This window comes from Acipenser ruthenus, chromosome 6, assembly GCF_902713425.1.
Source record: "Acipenser ruthenus chromosome 6, fAciRut3.2 maternal haplotype, whole genome shotgun sequence".
Taxonomy (NCBI): Eukaryota; Metazoa; Chordata; class Actinopteri; order Acipenseriformes; family Acipenseridae; genus Acipenser; species Acipenser ruthenus.
Window position 1 is genome coordinate 69,381,306 of NC_081194.1, and position 26,339 is coordinate 69,407,644.

The 26,339-nt window shown below is 37.1% G+C and overlaps 1 protein-coding gene across 7 annotated transcripts in view; it reads left to right on the top strand.

Moving 5' to 3' along the window:
- The first annotated feature begins 14,771 nt into the window (after window positions 1–14,771).
- The window catches only part of dtnbb (dystrobrevin, beta b), a 102,039-nt gene continuing 90,471 nt past the window's right edge, over window positions 14,772–26,339 (top strand). For 6 of the 7 annotated variants that reach the window (XM_034018200.3, XM_034018201.3, XM_034018202.3 and 3 more), the window contains exons 1-2: window positions 14,772–15,274; window positions 24,438–24,488. The gene's annotated coding sequence lies outside the window, so the exon portion shown is untranslated. The remainder of the gene's footprint in view (window positions 15,275–24,437; window positions 24,489–26,339) is intronic. The other variant, XM_059025739.1, reaches the window with a different exon arrangement.

Sequence of the window (26,339 nt, forward strand, 5' to 3'; positions counted from 1 at the left end):
AAAAAAAAAAAACATTCACCACCTATACAAGAACCAATGCAGGTACATTATGGGCAAGCAGTCCCACATTATAGCTCTGGTTTTCTAAGAACTGTACTAATACTATAAAATCAGATTAAACGGTTCTGACTGAATGGCACCCTAGTCTGAAGGAGGCAACAGTAATGTATATAAGTTGAGGGATGCAGGAAACAGCTCTGTAACAATGCAATCTTGTTTCTGGATTGGTGAAGTCAAGTGACATTCCCATATATGAAACTGGTTGAAATTTAAACACAGGATATCCTGACTCTATTCCTTTGCCTTAACAACAAGCCCACTAAATTATTAATAGACCAACCTGCAACAAGCTTGAGATCACTTACTTTCATCAGATTCGTTTCAAGCGGAAGCTTTGTAACCATGGTAATACTTTTAAATTAAATGTTTTGGGACTCTTTTTTATTTTTTAATGGAAATCAAAAGAGTAGTCTACTTCAAATATGAAGATTGAATTCTAGAAGAGGATGACAAAAAAGGATGGCAAAAATAATGTCATTGGCAGCTAACTCAAACAAAATGGCACATTGGCCAAAATAAACAGACAGACAAACAAACGGTGGACAAACCCCAAACAACAAGTATCATGCTGGTGCTCCAGCAAGCGTAGCAATTGTTATTCTTTAGATTTTTAATTCTTTCTCCTTCTCTCTCTCTCCCGTTCTCCACTCACGAACACCCAACCCCGAGTGAGTGATCCATGCATCTATATATACAGCTGTGCTGGGATTCAATTGCTAATTAATCACTCACTTGAATCCCAGCACGTGAACTAATTTGTGCACTCCCCATGTTCACATTCTAATACACATTTTATCTGCACGTGAAGTGATTATGCAATCCCTGTGCCTAAATACAACTGTATATTTTAAATCACTCGTGATAACTCACACTCCGTGCACCAATACATACACACCAACATTAACATGCCACATACAACATAAAACGTATAAATACGCACAGGGGCTGGGCACCCTGCCACAATAGTACAAACATAAAACCAAAAACTGGCATCACATATACAGCTCAAGTAAAATGATAGGTCTGGAGTGGTGCACATGCACCAGTATAGCTTGTTCATTAGGAAGTGTCAGCAGCAGACACATCTCTATTAGGTAAAGTCAAAACACATTTATTTTCATGACATCAGTAAAGCTTTGAGGGGCAGCCACGATCTGACCAGCTGGGTTCTTCATCATTGAGCTCTTTTCAGCTAACTCTGGTGTTGTTTATAGTGCTTGTTGAGTTTATCTTTAGACATAATGCAGTAATTCCAAATGCAATCATATAAATGACTTTACTAAAAAAAAAAACACAATGCAGTTCTAAACATGGGATATAGGATTAGCAAATCTAATGCTAGTTCCAGTTGCATTTACTGAAATGTCAAGAATTCTACTTCCTTTGTGTTTGTCATGAAAATAGTCATAGAATCTATAATGAAATTGTTGACCTTCTCTTTTTAAAATCTCTAGCAGCAACAGCAGCAGTCATGAAATTTCATCTCAGCTGAAAGGTCACACAGCAAAGCCACACTAAAGTGCAGCCCAGTGATTAAACCAGAAATCTGGAGAGACGTCGCCCGGGGGGAGGGAGGGTTAGGTCGGCCAAGGTGTCCTCGGCTCACCGCGCACCAGCGACCCCTGTAGTCTGGCCGGGCGCCTGCGGGCTTGCCTGTAAGCTGCCCAGAGCTGCGTTGTCCTCCGACGCTGTAGCTCTGAGGCGGCTGCACGGTGAGTCTGCAGAGTGTAAAGAAGCGGGCGACTGACGGCACACGCTTCGGAGGACAGCGTGTGTTCATCTTCGCCCCTCCCGAGTCAGCGCAGGGGTGGTAGCGGTGAGCTGAGCCTAAAAAAATAATTGGGCATTTCAAATTGGGGAGAAAATAATAATAATAAAAAAAAAAACTAATTGGCAACGACTAAATTATATAAAAAAAAAAAAAATACAACTTTTCAAATATATACTAACATATAAAATGCTAAAAATGTATCTTCATTAAAAGTGACCTCTATTGTTGTATTGCTGTCATTTCCACGACTATAAGCTTCAGTTTTTCACAGCTAGTCCTGGCTGAATAAAGAAAATGGGATGTAAAAAAAATGGGTTTTTTACATAAAAACAAAAAAACAGAAAAAATAAAAACTTCAGGCAGGACTGAAAAGGAGCTCAGAGTAAGCAGTGGAACTAAGTAACACTGAACTCGGTTGTGACTGGAAAGATTCCAAAGTGAAGCTGTGAAAGGACCCATCAGCTTTTTTTCCGGTTGGATACAAGCAAGTTGTGGCACAGCCTGGGGTAGATCCCAGGATGGGGTCAGAGGATAGCCAGACACAGCTCTACATTTCATTTCAGCTGGAATTTATTGCCAGCAAATACAATTGCTGCTCTTTTCATGATATTCACTCCTTGAAATCGTACCTGTCTGGAAACACTAGAAAACATTCTCAACTTTCTCCTTGACAGAGAAGATGGCCTTGCATCATTACTAGGCACTTCAAACAGAGGGGTGAGAGATTAGGCCCACATAACTCATAACTTCACATAACTTCCCTATGATTTCACTGGATACACATTATACAAAAAGGCAGGGTTCTAATTGAGTAGGAAGTTTAGAAATAGGAGTTATATATATATATGACACTATCTATAATACACTATCTATAATACATTTGCAAGATGAAAACAGCCTCCATAAAATTCACAGTAGACAGATAGTGAACACTCCTCCCTGTTGTGTCAGAAGATGTCTAAATTCTATCCCACATGTTCACAAAACCAGGGAACAAAAGGATCCATTAATAATCATCAGAGGTTAACAGTCGGCTAAAAGGGGAGGAGTTACCAGCCTCCTCTCAACAGACATCTTTTTAATGTATCGTCATCCGGTAGATTAGCAAGCCAATGTATTTTCAATAGTGGGTTATAATTACAAAAATGGAAAAGCTACTGTACTCTGTCTGAGTGTTGTTAAATTACATTTTCCTCATGTCCTATTTCCCCAAACCATTAACAACCCCTACCAGAAATTGCTGATAGTGTTGCTCTGAATTTGATTATCCAGAGGGTTTCATTTTTCTCAAATGGTAGGATATAGAGAGACACCACATGAACCTGCTGAACGTCAGTTAAAAAATATATACAAAAGGCCGGGGTCTGTTCAAAATAAAATAACATAAATGCGGTTTTGAGACTGAAAAAGGGTATTTTCATGCCCAAGAAGAGTCTCTTGATAACATTTTTGCTGCCACCCTGGGGCTTGTAAAAGTGCTAATCTGGATTACCTGATGGTTGCAAACTATTTAGACTGCAATGATAACTGGCTGACCATCAGAAGATCCACAAAGCATGTAAGAGAGAGTTGGTCCTTGCCAACATCCGCTCTCGAGCTCCTGAGCCGTTGCGGGGAATCGCTATGGCAGGGGAACAGAATTAAAACTTCTAAATTTGGGAGAAAATCAGGAAGAAAATAATTAGGCACTTTGAATAACAGTGGAGAGAAATGCATTGTTTATTGATTTTTTAAATTTAGGTATGTTGCACTTACTGCCTGCACCTAAAAATGTCCAGTGCTTATAAATTACGAGCAAAGAAGCCAAATGCCATAAAGAGGAATGCTGCAGTCACTATACTATGCACACATTTTTTGTTTAACCAAAGCTTTTCTCTCAGTAGCAGGTTATTTGCTTCCACTACCTTACATTTAATGTCAGGAACTTAAAATATGTATTTATTTATTTAAATAAATAAAGTCTGAAATCACTGTAAATATTAGATGTAAGTTTAAAAAATGATGTAAGTTTAAAAAAATAAAATAAAAAATATATATATATTTTTTTATTTTATTTTTTTTACATTGAATCTTTAAAAGGATTTTTTTAAGAATACGTTCAGCAGAGGTCCACAGCAGCTGCTTCTGTCTCAACGGCCCCCCTGTGACTGACAGTGAGAGCACTGGTGATGATCACACCGGCAATGTTCAGATCAAAACGGCGCCCACAGACTTTTTGAGTGAAACGGTACAATTTCTCATGTTAGTGCCACCTCACAGCAGAACAAAATTTGCACAGCTTTATTATTTTGTTAACTTTCATTTGCCTCCATACAGTAGACTTGGATGCTGGTTAGCTCCCAATAACCATAACAGGACATTGTTTTACAGACAAAGCTAACAAGCTAATAGTCTCTTCCATTGTGAAAAAAGAAGGTGCCCTAGTACTTGTTGGTGGGCAATACAATACAGTGGATTGTATCTTTCTACTAACTGCACACATTTAATAACTTTCTTGCAAATGAAGTAATTGCATATATATATTTTTTTTATTCATATGAACCAAGCAGTAAAGTTAAACTGTACTGTAGTTTGAAAAGCAAAACAAATATCTGGCTGTATATGAGTGTGGCAGAGGTGAGACGAAGGCTGAGGAGGAGGTGGTGAAGGTGAAGGTGAACCCTCATGACTGTGTGTGGAACCAGCATGAGCTACTAACGATCACTGTGTGCTTGACCAGAATCTTCGGTTTATCATAGGGATTATTTTAGGGGAATTTTAATCCCACAAAAGTTTATTTAGTTTGTGCAGGGAGAAGGTTCCTGAAGCGGGACCTCCCTTTTAGTGGGAGCAGGGCTTGGCCCGAGCTTGGACACCTTTTATTTTCTAGCTTTATTTTGTACAGTGTTTGTTTTTGTATTTTTGTATATATCCATGTACCTGTGTGTCTATATCCTCCCGCACTAGGACTACCATTGCTGGTACCCTAGTGGCGGCCACCAACACTGCAGCCCCTTGTACTTCATAAAACCTGGACACCTGTGCAGCGTTTCAACATCAAACCCTCTATGTCTCTGTGACGGGCTACACCCCGCCCCTGTGTGTATTGTATTTGTTGTATTATTATTTAAAGTAATATGGATGGGTATAATTAAGTAAAAATGCCCCCATTTGCTGAACAGAAAAGCTTGTAATCATACGTGGTTGCAAAAAAAAAAAACATGACATTTTATAATATTCATAAAGCCATCTGGCCAATAGCTTCCAAATTTAGAAGTGCAAAAATCACTTTTTATTTGTTTATTTTAAAATATGAATTGCACCAGGATAAAAGTAAAAAACACATCTGAGGGGACCAGAGGGTTCACACAACAAACATCCACACACTGGGTAACAATAACCAGCAAAACAATAAAAACATTTAATAAATACTTCATTTAAAAAAATTAATAAATCATGAAATACTCTTTACAGCTAATTATTAAAACATTTGAGGACTAATAAAAATGCCTCGAGACCAACAACAAAATTGCTGAAAGAATGTTTTGTACCATGTGTCTGTAGAGGTTTCGATCTCCCCTAGCTATGGGCTTTCTTAGAATCTTTCAAAAGCAGAAAATACCTTGAACCTTTGGTTCATGAACCTCATTGCTGGTGCTTTTACAGTTTTTGACTGCATAACAGTGAATATAATGTAATATTCCAAAAATACAGCTTTGCATAGGGATTACTCTGTGGTCAAGGCTTCATGTTTTACAAAAATGTAAAGTCAAAATAGGTTTCTGCTATTAACCAGTTTCTCCTTTCTGTTCTGCTTCTCTTTGTTCTCAATATTTAAAAAACTAATGGAAAACAAGAAATAGCAAGTGGAACAAAGCAATTGCAGTATCCTAGCAGATCTCTCTCTCATTTTGTCTATATATGCATAGGACAAACAGGTAGCTGTGTGGTTTTTTTTGTTTTTTTGTATATAATATTTACCCTTTACCACCCACAAAGCTAAAATGCCTTTGACCTTTAGCTTGGGATTACTTTGTGTTTCATTTATGATTTCCGTCACTACATATTGCTTAGTCTTTATTAATCCTATAAAATGTATATATTATTTGGAAGGTTCTGACAATCCTATTGTAATTAATGAACTCCAACCTAGACAGAAGATTTGAGTTTTGACAGAGAGACTTATGCCTTTAGACGTCTCTAGAATCTTTGTTTTTTGTGTGTGTGTGTGTGTGCTTTTATTAGAACATATCATGGTTCACCAGCCTGCACCTACTACCTTATTTAAACTACAATCAGTCAATATGTTGTCTTTGGGCCAATGGGAAATGATTGCTTAATTTCCTTTAATTGACTGAATATATCTAGAATACTGATGCATATATATGATTAATTTGATCCTTAATCACTGCATATTAATCACCCTTTCAGTAGAAGGTGACTCCATTATTGTAATTCCTGATAATTAAAGAAAACAGCTTTGAAAGCACTTGATATAATGTTGGCCTTTCTTCTGAACATATTACTGATCGTTTCCAAAGGCTTTTTTGTGTTATTAAAAGAGAGTCCAAACTTAATTTTCATTGAAATTACTTATTTTCAAGCACAATTTGAAATGCAAATCCTGCCATACTCTGAATTTAGAACCAGTATTCTAAATACTGAAAACTGTATATAAGCTACAGATTACTCCGATTCAACTTGTATTCAGAATACTCAATTATTCAGAACTACTATATTACAGGTGTCCCATAGAGAATGGTACCAGAGGTACACAGAATGTAAAATGTGACAAATGATTTGTGGCACACATCCCCGTGTTATTCGAACCCACCTTTGGACTAAAATACTTTGAACTTTGAAAATGCTATATTGGTACTTGCAGTGCAGTAAAAGCTTGCTGATATACCAGGTAGAGGCTACAGGCTACCACACCCATGCTTTTACTATCTCTTGCAATGGTTTACCCCAAGATTAATCAGATTAACTTTACATTTCATATAAACTCAGATTAAATCTGCAAGCATTAGTAAATTCTAAGAATCATCCCTTGTTTCAAATGGAATCTGAATGCGGAATTTGTGTACACTGTCATTAACTTTGTGGCTATTTTATTTTTGAAGCTGAATAAATGTGTGGGAAAAAAAACAGAAAATGACTGATTGGTCTGGAAGTAAAAAGGAATTGTCTGTTGTGGTAAATATATCACTGTTAGTGAACATAAACAAGAACATATAAAAGGTAAAAGTTCAGACATCAATTTCTTTCTGTGTGTATACATATGTATTAAATTTAATTTAGTCTATAAATAAAATTCACATGTGAATTAATTTGCATGTGGGTGGCTGTTTGATTCTTAGCATTGTATATAGATCTTTGCATATTCTACTGTGCACATGACTCCCATATACAGTATTGTGTTATAAATATCCTGAAGTAGTTGGGGTAGGTGCTTTTTGTTCCAACATTTCATTCTGTTCACCTACTGCAGTAATTCATGAGAAGCTGGCAGGTGAACATTACCCACAGTAAAAGAAACAGACAGCTTCTGTGATCATATGAAAACAAAGCTTTTCAGTCAGGAAAAAAAACAGGAAAATATGTGACCAACTTTGCTTGCTATACTTTACAGAATATTCTTTACCATGATATATACACTATATATTCCTTTACTCTTAATACTTTTCTAATACTTTTCTCAGTCACCTCTGTGATTGGACCAGAACCACCAGAGAGTTAGAGAAGGGTCAGAGTAAGCATGCAAACCTAGCAAGAAGGGTCTTAATGCCTTGTGTCAACCTGTATGTATGCATTGCAGCTTGTCAAACAGCTATTGGGAGACCAAACCAAGTTTCACATGATTTACGGTGGTAATCATAAAAATGCCAGTAAGCTGACCTACTTGGAACTGCACATGTCTGTGTCTGCCTGGTGGACCTTGACCACGGCAAGGGAACATCACAGGTCACATCATGGAAGTAAAGGTCAGGGAAGGAGTGCATCAATACCCTGGATTACAATATTGCAGCAGTAGCCAGGGATTCTGTAAGCACCATTTCAAGTCACTAACTATTTATTCTTGCATTGATATGTTGCCTGATAAAATCTACCCAATATTCAGTGTAACACCTGAACCAGCCTTCTTAAATTAATCTAGTGGTCTGCTGGTCTTTTTTTTAAAGCACACACAGAGAAATTTAATTAACAATCTATGGGCAAAATGATTTCTGCAAGCTAAATAAATAAATCATTCATAAATCAACAAGAAAGCCAAAGACAGATCGGTACACCACAAGAAACGGTAGACAGTGTTATTTGAAATGAGCCCTTTAGACACGCACTACATGAGATTGTGAAAAATGTAACATTTTTATACTTGTGATTTATACTTGTGTTTAACTGGTGGTTTGTGTAATTGAATAGAGGTCCTCATGTCCACCCTCCCTCCGTGTAACAACTCTAGATGTTTTAACCAGGTATTTCATTGCATGTTATCTTTTTTTTTTTTTTTTTTTTTTTTAATCTCCAGATGCATGCATTTCAAACTGTTCACTGCTCTGTAAGTAATTGTAAACTTCATGGTGGTCCATCCACCTTGCTCTTAGGAATGTCATGCTTATGCACATTTAATTTGGCAGTGGGAGAAATGAAAAGGAAGAAACGGTAAAACATTTCATTTTTCAGGGGTATATAGAGTTCTAATTTTGAGGGGTTCAGGAGTTTTTAAATGTAATTAGAATGGAGTACACAAGACTTCATAATAACAATATTTAAAAACCTATCAAACTGTATCCTCAGACAACATTATTATTATTATTATTATTATTATTATTATTATTATTATTATTATTATTATTACACTATGTAACACAATTTTTGTTCCTGGGTAGTAAGTGTTATTTTCTAATTGCTTATGCCTCAAAAGTATAGAAAATGGCTATTATTCCCCACAAACTTTGCTTTTGTGACCAGGACAGTGATATTTTGAAATTTACCTATTTCCAATGAGAAAACGGGCGAATTTGTGTCTTTTCGTTCACATGAAGTCAGAAAAAAACAACATATGAATCCAAATTAACATGTATTCATACTAAAGTAATACAAAAATGACTACAAAAGATTTAGAAGTGAGTAGTTTTTCGAGATTTATGATTAAACTGTAAATCACTTTCACGAATCAGCCCCCAAATGTAGTCTCCCATCATGTTCTCGTTATACTGTCCTTGGTAGCGGCGTTCAAAGTCCAGTATATCCTGGTGGAAGCGCTCGCCTTGCTCCTCTGAGTACGCTCCCATGTTCTCCTTGAATCTATCAAGATGAGCATCAAGGATATGGACTTTGAGGGACATCCTACAGCCCATTGTGCCGTAGTTCTTCACCAGAGTCTCAACCAGCTCCACATAGTTTTCGGCCTTGTGATTGCCCAGGAAGCCCCGAACCACTGCGACAAAGCTGTTCCAAGCCGCTTTTTCCTTACTAGTGAGCTTCTTGGGGAATTCATTGCACTCCAGGATCTTCTTTATCTGTGGTCCGACGAAGAGACCGGCTTTGACCTTTGCCTCAGACAGCTTAGAGAAGAAGTCTTGAAGGTACTTGAAGGCTGTCGACTCCTTTTTATTATTATTATTATTATTATTTATTTCTTAGCAGACGCCCTTATCCAGGGCGACTTACAATTGTTACAAGATATCACATTATTTTTACATACAATTACCCATTTATACAGTTGGGTTTTTACTGGAGCAATCTAGGTAAAGTACCTTGCTCAAGGGTACAGCAGCAGTGTCCCCCCTCCTGGGATTGAACCCACGACCCTCTGGTCAAGAGTCCAGAGCCCTAACCACTACTCCACACTGCTCCTTATCTAGAGCTCTGACAAATTGTTTCATAAGGCCCAATTTGATGTGAAGTGGTGGCATCAGCACCTTCCGGGGGTCCACCAGTGGCTCCCACTTGACGTTGTTCCTCCCCACAGAGAACTCGGTCCGCTTGGAAGAGTCCACCATGCAGAAGTAGAGGTTGCTTGAGTGGTCAGTGGGTTCCCGCCAAATTCTTGGGATAGCGAACTTCATGACTCTCTTTTCCCCTCTGTACCATCCTACAAAAATACATTTATTTCACCCATGACTAATGTGTAAGAGATTCTCGCAACATTTTTCATATATGATATATTTTTTCAATAACATTGAAAATTGTAAAACATTTTAAAATTAAAAACTTTTACAATTTTAAAAATTTTAACAAATTTTATAACATAAAATTCCGAGCAACAATTGTCCATCTTGCCTTCTAGAGTTTTTTTGCCGTGCTCGCAGGTGAAATGAGGTGCCCAGGGTTTGTCTTGATCCCCGACAGGCATGCCGAAATATGCCTTGTAGGCCTCACACATCTTAGCAGATGCTTCCACGGAGTACTTTTTCGCTCTTGTCTTGATAAATTGGCCACAGACATAGCAAAATGCGTCTGCCGGATGCTTGCAGCCTCTTGATGCCATCTCAGAAAAATGCAGATATGTATCCACTTAGGCAGCTGGAACTAAACTGAACTGGTGGGCTTAAGGCCCCTGTATTTATACCACTATTTATATTACTGGAAAGTTCTAGAAAGTTCTAGAAGTTACTCCAAGTTTACTCAGCACTGAATCTATCTGGAATGTTCTGGAAAATAGGTAAATTTCAAAATATCACTGTCCTGGTCACAAAAGCAAAGTTTGTGGGGAATAATAGCCATTTTCTATACTTTTGAGGCATAAGCAATTAGGAAATAACACTTACTACCCAGGAACCAAAAAAAATAAAAAATTTGTTACACGGTGTAATAATATACAATGACGTTAAATGTACATTTTGTTGTGAGATACCCAGGTTTATGCAACCCCCTTTTTATGATGGATTTTCTAAGAATAACAATAATATACAATGATGTTAAATGTACAGTACGATAGTGAAAAAAGTATTTCTAACAGTTATTGCAAGTAAGTATAGAGAGCTTCCTGTTTTAAATTTGGTTTGTTGTATTGCCAGCAGGTAGAGCTGTTTGTGTTTCTTTTATTTTGTTGTTGTCAAGTAAAAGGAAAATGCTAATGTTTTATAGAAAGTAGCATTTTTAGATTTCTGATATTACAGCAAGCAAGCAATTTTCCAATGGACTCAATTCTGTGTGCAGCTTTACAAGCAAACAAGGTAAGGATGTTCGCTTTCACCCCTTCTCTATTTACAATAGGCTTCTGTTGTTTGCACCATTCATAACTACAAAGCTAATGTAATCTATGTTATAGCAAATGTTTGCCACAGACAAAATAAACACAGGAATCATCTAATTAAATGTGCACTGTAAACCTATGTACCTAAAACCGTACACTGCTGCAGGGATTTTGCCCAAGGTAATAGCACAGGGTAAATGTACTCTCCATTGTAATGATACCGCAACCTTGATATGTACTTTGATTTAGTGCTATCTGGGCTATTTTCAGAACTTTTCTTTTACACTGAAGTACAGTTCGTGTAACAAAACTTAAAATACTTTTTTTATTCTCAAGATTTTACTGTACCATTTATGAGTGCTTTCTTTTTATAATACATTTTTTTTCTTAAATCAGCTTTACATTTTTTGTGGCATTGCCATCAAGCTGCAATATTCCGGAATCATGTTCAATTTTCTACGAAAACATGATTCCCTTGTGTCTGTTGTAAACATTTTACTATAGTGTAGCATTAACCGTTAGTGGTACTCCTTGTTGAGTTTGTTTTCCGTCTCAGGTTTACCTGTCGTAGCACATAGCTCCACCCCCTTCTGAAATTAGCTTGCCGCTGCCTCTGTGAGGCAAATATGTATGTGCTATTAAAGTTTAGGAAATTAAACAGTAATTAAGCACTGGGGTCACATGGGCTTATGTGGTACGACAATACTAAGGAAATCCATGTACTGCAATGATTCCTGTCAACAACCAGATGTCACACATACCCAAAATAGACAAGAACTTACATTTCTTTATAATGTACACAGTCACTATGTCCGAAATGTTAGAATTGATGTTTGAAATGCAGACTGGATACAGATCCTTGATTGCTCATTCTAGGCATGTTCCCTAACTTTAATGACTCTTTAAATATTTATTGACTATTTCAAAAGGATTTTTAACAACCATCCACTGTTGCATGTTGATAAGGGTGATTTTTTTAAAACTGTGCTGTATCTGAGGGATTCTGATGAGTTCTTTTTTAATACCATTGGCATCCATTTCTAACTACCAAATAACCTGGTATTATACCCATTGCATCCTATTAGCAGCAACTGCAGTTATAATTTTGCAGAGTGTAGATCTCCGAATGTCAATGACAAATCATTCTAAACATTTAAACCACAACAGGTTCTATATAAACAGATTAAACACGTTAATATCAGCGTTTCATCTGTTTTAATTTAGATTTGAGGACTTATAATTGAGTTGAGAGTGCACTTTCTCTGCACACTTTGTATGACAGGCCTGAGGAGAATGAAACACACTCTCAACTTGATCTGAGGTAGCCACTGAACACTTATAAACATACATTACAGGGAGAAGGTATGTTTACCTACAGTGCTACATATAATCCCTTCCTACTGAATGAGTACAGTAAAAGAGGGGCACAAGTACACAGATGTAATTTTTGATTTAGGCACCAAATAAAGAATGAGTCAGTCTGATACATGTGTGAAGATTCTGGAAAATCACAAAGGTGAACATCCAGCGTAACCCTTCTAGAATCATCCATTTATCCCCAGTGAGTCTTCCTATCTGAGGACTAGATCTGCACACTGGGAAAAAGAGGCTTGCAGATTCAGTATATTTTTCATATTGTAGCTGGTTTCTGGGCATAAAACTACAAGTCGAATTTGGCTGGAGGTTAAAGGGTTAACAAAAGTGTCCAGTGACTTGCAAAATATAGCATTTTAGGTTGGTAGGCTATATAAAAGATGATGTGACTAGACATCATCTCTAAACCAGTTATTTGCCAGTCAGGTCACAACATCCTGATGAATTTAACAGCAGCCTGTGTATAGAGTAGATTCAGAGCAGAAGGGTACAAGTTGCAAATGCTCATCTGCTGCCTAGAGCACTTTCAAAATACCATACAGTTTTATTATTTGTGAAATTGTTAAACAGAATACCCCTAAATGTCATAAGTCACTTTGAGTTTCCTCTCAGGCTGTGGTAAGACCATGCAGGCAGTTACTTTGCCAATCATTTTCTTCAGATGAGTTTTAAAGAAAAAAAAAACTGCCTTGACTTTTGGAAATGATGTGCAGTGCTTTAGTGTTTATCTGAGTGTGGGTGAGGGTGTCGGGGAGCTGACATCTGACTGGTCCAAAGCACCAGTGAATTGCTGACATGGGCTGAACAAAACTAAAGGTAGGATTGGGCTTTTGAGGTTCACGTCTGATGCAGTAATGGATGGGAGAGTTTGTAACAATAGCATTTGTAATTTTACTTACATACAGGTTGAATTGTCAGCTTCAAACCAGACCTTGTGGTTTACAGCACTGGGGTTCTCTCCAAGCAATAGTGTGCATGCTGATCTACTCAACACATCACAAGCATTTACCAGTCAAGGGAGCTCTTTAAAATGTTCTTTCCTATCATCCCCCACCGACCATACTGTATATATATATTTATACAGTATATATATATATATATATATATATATATATATATATATATATATATATATATATATATATATATATATATATACACACACATTGATCATATACAGACGTGCTCAAATTTGTTGGTACCCCTCCACAAAGAAAGAATGCACAATTTTCTCTGAAATAACTTGAAACTGACAAAAGTAATTGGCATCCACCAGTGTGGAGTAGTGGTTAGGGCACTGGATTCTTGACCGGAGGGTTGTGGGTTCAATCCCCAGTGGGGGACACTGCTGTTGTACCCTTGAGCAAGGTACTTTACCTAGATTGCTCCAGTAAAAACCCAACTGTATAAATGGGTAATTGTATGTAAAAAAATAAAAATAAAAAAATAATAATGTAATTGCATGTAAAAATAATGTGATATCTTGTAACAATTGTAAGTCATTGATCATATATATATATATATGATCAATGTATTGACTTGGTTATGTTCATATTCATATACTATTTTTGCCCGGAAAAAAATTATGACAGTATACTGTTAATGTTATAAAATAAGTTAAAATTAGCAAGCTGATACATTTCAAAGAGTGACACCCTTTCCAAAGTGTAAAACTGATAGTTACGATTCCTAGATGAACCTTTCATGTTTTCAGATTTTTTTTCTACACTATACAAATAGACAATGGTGTACCCATGTATGATGGGTTCTGGTAATATTTACAATATAGAGCTTAGACCTAACTGCCATGTTTGAGATGTAAGAGGTAAAGCCTACATAGGAACACCAAACATAATTTAGTAGATTTTAAAAGTAGGCTTGTATACACTAAACGAGATCTAAAATCTATGTAAGGACGAGAAGAAATGCAGACTGCAGGACACCAGTGTTCTTATTTGAGGATCTTGCATTTGAATGTGTAAAGGATTTTAATTTTATTTTCAGATGGGGGGGGGGGGTTTGGGTTGCCTAAAATATTAAATCCACTATAATCAAAGAGGGGACTACACATCTAAAAATAGCACGAGAAAAACTAAAACTAAAGATAAGGTTTGAATATTACAAAATAAATAAATATCCAACTATGTCAAAACAAAACATTTTATTTGGTATCTAATGCACCTGGGTTTTGAATTGACATTGCGCCAGACGTACTTGCATCTCCTAAAGCCACCAAAATGTACTACCACTTTTCTAGAAGTGGCTATACAAATACAAGCTGCTAGTATTAACACGATTATCTTCTGTCTGCATTTTGTCTTTTGAAATGGGTGTCAATGTCTATTGCCACATGGGTGTCTACTGAAATTAATATGTGCCTGGTGACACACTGGTGTCAATAGCATCTTCCTTACATTAATCAAACCAATCTGTACCACGTAAACTTAAGCAAACAAGTAAAACGCTTTCTAGAACCCGGTACCGTAGCATTTTTACAACCCCGAGAGCAGCGCCCCGATCGATTGATTCTAAGCAGCGCTGGCTGCTGTTGCTGACTCGTTGTGTGATGTTGAGTGTGAGAACGTGTGGTAGCAGCCACAGTTTTTCAGATAAGGTGGTGCTGCTGCTGCTGTTGCTGTTGCTGCAGTCAAACGCTGAGGGGAGCGGGAGTTGGACTAACGTGAACATGGAGAATTACTACCGCTTTTTATCTTCTTGCCGGGAGATTTAATAAACGTAAGCAGCCAACCGCGACCACTGACATTAATTCGTACCAAAACCTACTGTGATGAAACAAAGAAGACATCATATTTCTCTGCGTCCAGTACTACGACTGATTTTCTTCTCTCTGATGCTGGAACTGGTAGTACCTGAGTAAGATTTTTCTGGTAAGTGTACAGCAAAGGTATTTCTGTCCATCTTACGCCTTAGCTGCTTGCAGAGGAGAGTTTGCTGCAACTGTAAGTTAAATTAGTTGTTTAATTATCTTATTGAAAACTTGTACAAAGCATTTTTGATTTCGGAGGGGTTATTTGGCATTTTAGTTATGAATGTGTTTGATATTACTGTAAACCATATATTAAGTTAAAAAAAAGGGTAAATAGTGAGTTAATTTTTGCAATATGGCCGCTCTTTTGTGTCTCCATTGCTTTCCTGGAATTACATGACAGTAGAGCCTTCTATATTCAACGGTTTAAATTTGCTCATCAGTTTTATTTGCTAAAGTGATCGAAAATGTAACGCAGTTGAAATATAATGTGCAGTGTACTGACTGTTGTTTGGAGAGACGGCGCTGTCAAACAGTAATGCCTGCTTAATGCCTAGGAGACTGCAGTGCATTGACATCAAACGGATGCTCACATTCCTGTTTAGATTAGAAAAATATTGAATTCATTTATGGAGCAATATACTTGTTTTAATTACATGCTGTTGCAAGAGAAGAAATATTCGTTTTTCAGGAAACGACAAAATCTACATCCACTCGTTCTCCCTCTTTCACGTCATTACACCACAAAACAAAACCAAATGAAATGTTTTGTTCAATTAAAGGAATAGTGAGTACTTAAGTTGTATATAATAAACTTGGTACTGTAGTTTTCAAGATGCTGTAATCAGCTAGCTGAGAGAGGCTGCGCAGTATTTCCAAAATCGTTGTCCCTCTGAAACAAAATGTGCATTGCAACGTTGTGCACTGTCTGGCTCAACTACTTAGTTATTACAAAAATCGAACTTAATTTTGTAACTTTATTCAGATGATTAGATTGTATGTTCGTGATGTGAAAGTTGTCGTTTGTATTTGACTGGTTGGCCAGTCATTATGTTACGCGCCCCTTTAATGTGAGCAGGAAGTCTTGTTTTGTTTTTTTGCCCATTACCTTGTACCCTTTTGACAGAACAGACCTGTTGATTTTACTTTCTGACATCTCTCTTCTAATGAACTGCTGGACTTGAAAATAAAAAGTAATGTTTAACAGAATGTAGACACAAGCTGTTATGACTTGGAGCAGGTTAAATGATTCATCAGAAAGATATATAGTATAGTACAGTACACCTTTGCTGTAACGAACCTGTTGGGGTCCAAGCCAGGCCTTTTTGTTCGTGGTATCGAGGGGTTCGTTATAGCGAAAGGACAATCAAAATGAACGATAAACTGTTGGATTAATTCACGGGACCTATACCAAGCCATATTTTGGGTGCCACCTACATACTCACTGTTTCACAACAACCAGGGTACTCAAGGTTTGAGGCTTGTTAAATTATTTATGCCTTTGTTGCCTTGTGCCATATGACAGAAATTACATGAGTGATAATAATTACATCTCACTGTTGTTAATGATAATTTAAATTTACATTGACATATCTTTTGGAACATAGAACATAAAATGATGCAATATGGATCACAGACATAAAAAAAGCCTCAGTCCCAGGAGAATTAGCAAGTGCATAATATAACGTCCACTGAGGATGATGGGTCAGTGGTTTTGTTAGTTTACCAGAAAGTCCAGCAGCTATTAATGCACAGTAAAATAAAAATAAATAATAATAAAAAAAAAAAATTCACGGCAGTGTCGGGTAAAATATCGTTATTCGCAGAATGTGAACTATTTTATAAATTATATGTACAGATTAAAAAATTAAATAAATAAGTAAACAGCAAATAGAGAAAGAAATGCACTGACATGAGAATCAACGTCAAAGTTATTCAAGCACTTTACAATAGCTTGTGAAACTGTGTTGTAACAGCCTGTAGGTAAAGTGTATCTGCAGGGACAGCTTTCAGTTCTACGTCAAATGCATGTTCACCTAGGCCTTGCAAAACAAATACAATGTGTAACACATACTGATCTTGGGCATCAGTCGACTCTTCAGTGACCACTGACAAACCAGACTGTTTTACCAATTCCATAATCTCCTGCTTGTGATACTCAGCAACTTTAGGTAAGTATTCACGTCTCAGCTGGGCTGATGAAGGAATCACCACCATTTGCTCTGAAGAATTTATGTAACTTTTGGTTGTCCAATTTTTGTCCAAAAGGGATATTTGCGCAAACAGCTCTGTCAGGTCAAAATGTAATGTGTTTTGTGCTTCACGGTTTTCAGTGGACTTTAGGAACATGGAAGTCACCGTTTTTTGTTTCTTTGCAAGTAAAGCAGTCACGGTACTGCTCTGGATTTCCGGCTTTTTCTTTCGGCAAATACTTGAATCTAAATGCCTGCCAACAGATGATTTTTGGTAGGGATCTACAGTAAAGTTGCAGGATGTATAGAAGTGCTTACCTCCATTGCTGTGTAAAACTCTGCTGGATACTGCTTTATGTGATCTGCTGCAGACACATTTCTAGACTTTTCAGAGACAGCCATTTTCTTGTTTACAGTGTAGTATTTTAATTTCCCGCCTAGATTGCATGTACTGTAGTCACATGACATAATCATTGCACAGCACTGTGCATGACGAATAGTACACACAGGCACATAGCAGAGCAGTACAGTTTAGTTAATGTGATTTATGATATATATATATATATATATATATATCCTAAACAAAAAACCTTTTCTCTCTCTCTTCACCACCTGATGAAAACAAAAAGTTGAAACGCGTCGTGAGCTATATATATATATATATATATCTCAAAACAAAAACCATGTTGTTTTTTTTCCAAACCTGTTCGTAGATCCCTTCTACAGACCAGTAGTAGCATTGCATTCAATAGAACAAAACAATCTAAACAAAAAAGGGAATAACTTTTCTGACTGTCCTTTTACTTATTTTTTGGTTAGCTATAAAGGGAAAGAAACAAACGCAATGGACTTAAACCTTTCTTGCCGGCTGCAGACATCCACATTTGAATTTCCTTCAGCCTCCCGCATTGTACACATTTACCTTTACCTGCCTTACAGATTGTGAATAAAAGTAGAATTACATGTACCTGTTCGTCTCATGTATTCATTATTCTTCCTTTGCTTTATCCTATTTGCTAAAGAATTAAAATGCAGTACAAAAAGCAAAAATCCTGAATTGAAGCTGAACTTTTATTCAAAATCAATCTGACATGAATTGTTTCAAAGTGGACCAAATCTTAATCCAACATGCAAGAATCCCAAACTGACCTTTTATTCCAAAAGTTTAACATGAAAGGTTAATCAGATCCTTAAGTTTTTGTTGTTGTTGTTTCTTTAATCAATTTTGCTTTGTTGCATGGTTGCAGAATAAGCCAAAAGGGTGTTTATTGACAACCTATATTCACGACAGAGACATACCAGCGTTACTCCTTTTTTCAAACGATCAATATAGTTTTTAGCTTTGTTGCATCAATCATTTTGGAGGCATAGTTACACAGCGCATTCTTTTTGTGAAGACAAAAAAGTTTATTTCACTGCACAGGTGCCATCCCGTGCATACAGACTGTTTATATTATCTCTTTTAGTTTTTTTTTTTTTATTTGGGGTCCAGCTGCCAGGTTCGTTGTAGCCGAAGGTTCATTAACTGTGTATTTTGAAGTTGTAAACAAAAGAAATAGTCTAATTTTGTGTTGAAATGTATTAATGTTTAAACTATCTGGTTATGCAGTTATTTTGATGATCTTAGTATTAAGGTTAGACCTTTTCTAACTTCGAACACTACGGGGCAGATCACTACCGAGTATAGAGTCCTGCATCGGGTCGGGTACCTGCGGGTGACCCGGGTTGGAATGTGATCTTTTTCGCAGTTTGCGGTTTGGGTGCGGGTCAAAAAATGTAATTTTCGGGTCAGGCTCTGGTCTGAATTTGAATCACTAAAAACGTTTTCTGTCCATTCAGCGTACTCCTCTGTAACCCTATCCCAAATAATGTATTAGAAGGTAAATGTTCCGATATTTCCTGCACTAAAGCAGGAGGTGATTAGGGAGGAGTCAGCTGGCTAAGCAGTGTTCTCGGTTTGTATTGCCGCTTGTTTGATACGTCGCAAGATCCTTTTATCACGTCTGCTTGGTGATATTAAAAATGTCTGTGGATGAGGTGAAACAAAAGATAGCACAGGGTTTATATCATGTAGTGGTAAATCAGACGTGTGGAATTATTTTGGAATCATAGTGAATGAAAACATGTGACTGGATTCATTGGTTGTAAAACCTGTCATTATGTTTTTGTGTACAACAGCCACAAAACTGCGAAAGCACAGGTTTAGCTCCCTTTCAACTGGAGGCCCAAAACCAGTAACCAGAATGTATTTGTGTTTGTTTCTAAGTTACAAATGAAAAATGTGCTACGAAGTTGGGCCCTACAAATTTTACAACGGAAATAAATCTCTTAACTATACTCACCGGTGTGCTGATTTACTCACCTTGGGTGTAACAAATTTTGGAGGCCTCGCTGGGATCTTTTAATGTTGTTATTTGCAAGCCAAAGGTAAATCAGAGGAAAACTAATAGAAATGGTGAAAACGTATGGTCAAAGGGAGTGGTGGAAGAGTGATTGTAAAGCAGATAGTCAAAAGTATGGAAAATGAAGAAAGTTCACATAATGAACTAGTTAATGCCAATTTAACTAAACCAGTAAAAGAAAATCCCCTTATCAATCAGATAGAGGCAAGTAATAAGGTAATCAGAGTACATAAGAACATAAGAAAGTTTACAAACGAGAGGAGGCCATTTGGCCCATCTTGCTTGTTTGGTTGTTAGTAGTTTATTGATCCCAGAATCTCATTAAGTAGCTTCTTGAAGGATCCCAGGATGTCAGCTTCAACACCATTACTGGGTTGTTGGTTCCAGACCCCTGGTCCTTGTTTCATTTTTCAGGTCGAAAAAGTCCACTGGGTCGACATTGTCAGTACCTTTTAGAATTTTGAATGCTTGAATCAGATCACCGTGTAGTCTTCTTTGTTCAAGACTGAATAGATTCAATTCTTTTAGCCTGTCTGCATACGACATGCCCTTTAAACCCGGGATAATTCTGGTCGCTCTTCTTTGCACTCTCTGCACTTCTAGAGCAGCAATATCCTTTTTGTAACGAGGTGACCAGAAATGAACACAATATTCTAGATGAGGTCTTCCACGGTATATCATGATACCAAAATCCTACGATACCTAATATCATGGTCAAATATGCACGTTCTGGAAAAATGTAATTACGTCATGGTGAATGCCGGAGAGAGAAGCTTGATGTTTTTGTTATGAATGATTTGTATTATGAATTATTATTATTGGTTTTGTTTTGTTCTTTGAATATTATATAATGTAAAAAAATAAAAGTAAAAAGGTTTAGTTTAGTTTATTCACTTTGTGCCCACTGGGCCAGGTACATCTCAGTAGCGCAGTACAAATACAAAGAGAGACATTTATGTAAAACAAATGCTTTTAAGAAGACCAATTGCCCATTGGTATTTTATTTATTTATTTATTGTTTTTTTTAGATTCTATTGATTTTTTTAGTATTCCAAGCAGAACAGCTGCTATAAGATCGTTACCGTTGTTAAAAATATGCACAGATGAATCTACCGATTTACTTTACAGGTTAATCAGCTAATGCCTGTAAATTAACTGATCAAAAATTTGAATCGAGTGACAGCACTCATTTCATTTTATACTTTGGTGTGTATGTGTTGTTGTTGTTGTTATTGTTGTGTGTTTTTTTTTTTTTTTTTACTGTAGGGGTTATTTGCATGGAAAATACTAACCTCGGCTGTCAGTATACATTAGAATGTACTATAAAGAGTGTGTGTGTGTGTGTGTGTTTGTGTGTATGTAGATATGGTTTAAACGTATAGGAGGCTGTGTGGTCCAGTGGTTAAAGCAAAGGGCTTGTAACCAGGAGGTCCCCGCTTCAAGTCCCACCTCAGCCACTGACTCATTGTGTGACCCTGAGCAAGTCCCTTAACCTCCTTGTGCTCCGTCTTTCGGGTGAGATGTAATTGTAAGTGACTCTGCAGCTGATGCATAGTTCACACACCCTAGTCTCTGTAAGTTGCCTTGGATAAAGGCGTCTGCTAAATAAACAAATAATAATAATAATATGTGAGTAAAATGTATTTTGGGTGAGCAAAAAACAACATTACCTTGAAGTCATGAGTACTTTCAATAACTACCTTACATACGTTAGTGCTGACTTATGAGTAGTGTTCCGCGGGAAGGAGACACTTGTTCACACAAAGCGTGGTGAGGGTATGGAATGGGCTACCTTGTCATATTGTTGAGGCAGAGCACTTTAAGATAAAACTAGAATGTTTGGAGATCAATCAGCTACTAGGAACCGGGCGAGCTCAGATGGGCTGAAAGGCCTCCTCTTGTTCGTAAATTGTCTTCTGTTCTTATGTTACATTAAGGTGACCCTGACCCTTGGATAAATCAGTGCTCTGACAGTGCTGAATATGAGATCTAATGTCATGATGAAATTACTGAAATCCAGCTGACCCTTTTTATATGTACAGCATGAAAGTAGTGCACAATAAAGCCTTTTATTTACAGAGCTGCAGAAGAAACAACAGTATCATTCTTCCCCATAAATCTTAAACGTAATATCCAAATCCTTGGCCTTGTCAAGTTAGTACTCTTAAATCTGTATTTAAGATGCTTTTGGACACTAATACAGTTTTTAATTAAAAGAGCCAAGCTGGTGCAGTCTAATCTTTTTTTTTTGTTTGGTTTTTTTCCCTGACTTCTACACTTGGTTGTTGTGAGTAATCTTTGTTAGCCAAGGAATATGATGGAGGGATTTGATGACATTCAGATTATAGCGATTGAACACTGCCCTGAACCCTGATCCTGACGACTATGAGAAGTGAAAGCCATTGAACCATATTGATCCCATAGATTATGAACATGAGTATCAATATTACATTCACCAACATTAGTAGTTCTGCATCAATTCCAGTTTAATTGAACAATAGTGACTTTTGCATTAATTTGTTAATATGTTCAGAATCTGTGCAGACAGAACTAGTATTGTTCCTTAAACCTGTATGTCAGGAAGTTGCAAAACTGTGTGCTTCTCTTCCCAATGAATTTGACATCATGCACTGTGCACTGCATGAAGTGTTTAGCACATTCTTACTTACATTTCATTTGCTGTTATGACAAAGCAGTCTAAATCCAGCCATGGTTCTTGCAATGTTAAAGTACACAAACCTTTCAAAATTATTCCAGTATATCTCCCCTAATATGTATTGCCATCATTTCGTAAGTCTCACATTTTCCAATATGCACACATTATGGAAAAGATGAATTCGATTTTTCTTAACAGTATTTTTTTTCTTCACTTTTATTGAAGAAAATTGTATTTTGTGGGAATTGGCTGTGAGAGAGACAGAGGGATTGCGTTTGACATTGCATCATATGGGCATGCGCAATACCTGTTTCAGTAGTCCCCGCCTCTTTTGTACCGCCTACTTATTTGTTGCATCCCTTTTAAGAATGGCCTCTATCAAATCATGTAACCCTTTGCGGTCCTATGTCGGACCAGGTCCGACATTACAATTTTCCCTTTCCGGTCTGATGTTGGACCCTGTCCGACATCATCAAAAAGACGTTAAGCACAGGTCTCCAGTCGTTTTTTCTCCGGAAAAAGCAAAGAAAACCTTTCAATGGCCGAGTGAGACCGATAGGAGCCGAGAGAAGCTGGGAAAAAAGGGGGCAGATCTGAGCAATACACACAGTCCCTGCACCACAGACTTATCACGAACATAAACAAACAAGATAGCTGCTTCCGCATCCAGCGCTCAAAGAATATCACAGACATTTCCCAAGCGTTTTGAGATGTTATAGTAATTAAATAATTACTTGAATTGCATTATTGAGGAGTTTGGTGATTAAAACGAGTGATCAGGAGATTATTTATCAGTATCCACGACTATGAAGAGGTATGTGATAAATACAGCGAACAAGGGGTGGGGCGGGGCTAGAGATGCAGTACTGAGTGTACTGTTGATATGCAGTGCCTTTTAAACCTGTTTTACTTTGAATAAAATTACTTTTAAACAGCGTGTGTAAAATAAACAGCACATGTGGAAATAAATTGGACCTGATGTGCCTGACAAGCGCTGAATAAATGGACCGCTAAGGGTTAAACTTGCGAGAGTCAGTTGAAATAGTTGTATTGCCACATATTTTTTTTAAGTTTATTTTTTTAATTGCCCATATAATTGTACAGGATTTATTTTCCACCTTCCTGCTGTGATGTCAGGAAATAAAACATTTTAACGGATAAAACGAAAACAAAACAAAATTCTTCCAGAAATAAAACGATAAATTATATTTAAAAATAAATAAATAAAACGATTTGGCTCAGTTGTGTAAAAAACAACAACAAAAAAAAAAAAACAGTAGCTTCAATCAGGTTTGAAGCTACTGTTCCTAAAAAAGTGGCTTTGTGTTCCCTCAGCTTTAGAGTCAATATATGAAAGATGTCTACAAAACTGTAATGCTATTTGTAACATAATGTTTGTGTTAGGTAAGATTTACTGGATTTGACTCTTAAGTTTAAATAGTGAATAGCCTTTTGAGGAATTGTCCATGATGGGTACTGTTCTGTATCCTAAACGGAAATAAGACAATGTATGAATGCACAAACTAATAATTAATAATAATAACAATAATAATAACAACAACAACAACAACAATAATACATTATTAAATAAATAAATAAATCAGCCTCGGTAGTGTTTTTTTTGTTTGCAGATAAAACGAATTTTTCGGAGAGAAACAAATGTACATGCAAAAAAAAACAGGCATTGCAAAGGTAGATAAAGATATAGTATGTTAATTTGTGGAGTGTGGGGGGGGGTGATTAATTTTCTTCCAGAAATATTCATATTTTTATAGGTGCTCATACGAGGGGGACACACCAATTTAAATATTTATTATTTATGAACCTTACATATATGAACATGTTATATAAAACACAATTTGACTTTAGCTTTAATACACCTATCTTTAAAATACGAAAGAGCAGCTCAATGGAAGCAATTTTTTGTTTTCTCTGTGTATTTGTTAATGATTTCTTAGTAGGCAGGAATACGTTGGTGATAAATCTATAATATGCTGGCACAAGATTGAAGAAATTTCTTTCTTTTCTTTTCAGTGGCCTCATCACCCGATCTATTGCTTGCCTTGATCCTTCTGTAACAAAGAGGTACCTATTTCTTAAATTTGTTTTCAAGCTATGCTTTAGCAAATGTTTTGAATGTTTGTATTCCACTGTTCATGAAACTGGATGTGATTTGTTTAAAAATTAAATGCAAATTGTGTTCTGGTCCTGGAAAAACAACCGGCATGCGTCAGCATTCTCATTCTCTGTCTAATATAGCAGTTGAGTGCTCTGGTGGTTGGGGCTTCTGTCCGTTATTTGTAAACCATTTTTACATATGCAAATGTTTAAAGCTTAGATAGATGAGGCTGTTACTGTAGCTACCGTAGTTCCTGGCGTTCATATTGTTCTGACCTCTGATTGGTTGGGCTCTTATATCTTCAGCTGTACTTGCCCAAATTTAATTAAATATCTTTTTGACAACCACAAAAAGTACACAAATAAAAACATTGTTTAAGGTGCTTTTGCTCTTGAAGAATAAAAGTAAGATGACAAATTCAAAAAGGGTTTGTTATGTAGAATTTAGTTTAAAGTGGTAAATATGAAATTGAATTCCATTACAGTCATTGCAACCTCTATCCTAACACTGCATAATATGTCAAAAAACAATTCGTTAACTTCTTTAAGGTTTATTTTTATTATGCTGTACTTTTTTTTTTAAAGCTGCTATAAATTGTTTTTCTTTCAAACAAAGTGCCCGTAATCATTTGACCTTTCTTGCCATAATGAGCATTATTGATCTAAGGAAGGTGGTCTTGGTAAACCACATGGGAGGGGACAATACAGTGTCATTTTTATAAGCACATGACCAAGAACTGCGCGTTTTATGAGATTGTAGGTGGTTATTGAACTGTTATTTTTTTCACTGTGGAAGAGGATTTTAACTGTCAGTCAGCCTGCTAGGCTGCCTGTTTATTGTCCTTGGCATTGAGTAGTGATCATCGACTTGCCTTCCACTCCTGTGTCTCCAGGAGTAGAAAATCACATGGCAGATTCATTTGTAATGCGAATGGGACTGGCATGTATTGTGTAATACTTACAAGCTGCATCTCATCTGTTGCAAGCTGTTTTCAGTCAGGATAGGAAATACCTTTGACAGGCTTTGATAGACAGCTGATGGGAAACAATTTTGTATCCAAAACTGCACGATATACTGATGTTTCTAAAAGAAAATTCTTAGATGACTATGGGCCTGGAGTGGTTGACTTTTTTTATACTGTATGGCCTGCAGTGTAAAGGTAACAAACGTAGGAGCATTGCAATAGAATCTCTATCTTTATGAATCAATGACTATCAGATGATACTTGGAGAGAGAAATATATCTGGATCTTGTATGAGTTGTCCCCATATCTGAAGCAGCAGAGAGGAGCAGCAACTGGCTGTGGTTGAGACGGAAAGATTCTGATTGGGGATCTCAAGCACAATAGAAAGAAAGAAAAACTGATGTACGGGTAAGTAGTGGGGGACGGAGGGGGGGTGCTGCAGGGACGCCAGAATCACCGTCGAGCCTTCTTGAGGTGTCGTGGGCTAGTCGACGAAACACCGAGGATGAAAGGTGCCCACTTGAAGACCCCAGAGATGTATCCTACTTGGCTCAATCCAGACAGTTGTCATGCTGATGCGCTGGGGAGACCGCACTGTGGTTGATCCCCGGCGCCAGCATCGCAGCTGTTGTGTGTGCTGATGCGCTAGGGAGGCAAATAAGCTGATCCCTGGAGCCAGCATTACACTTCAGCCATCAACACCAGGCAGAAGGATATCTACATCATCATATGGAAGGAAACGCAAATGGATGGAGACACAGATGGATCACATTAGTTTACTGTAAAGCTACATCTTAGTGCTTATCTTGGCGAGAGCCGAGTTCACATCAACATGAAGTTTTAACATCTACTC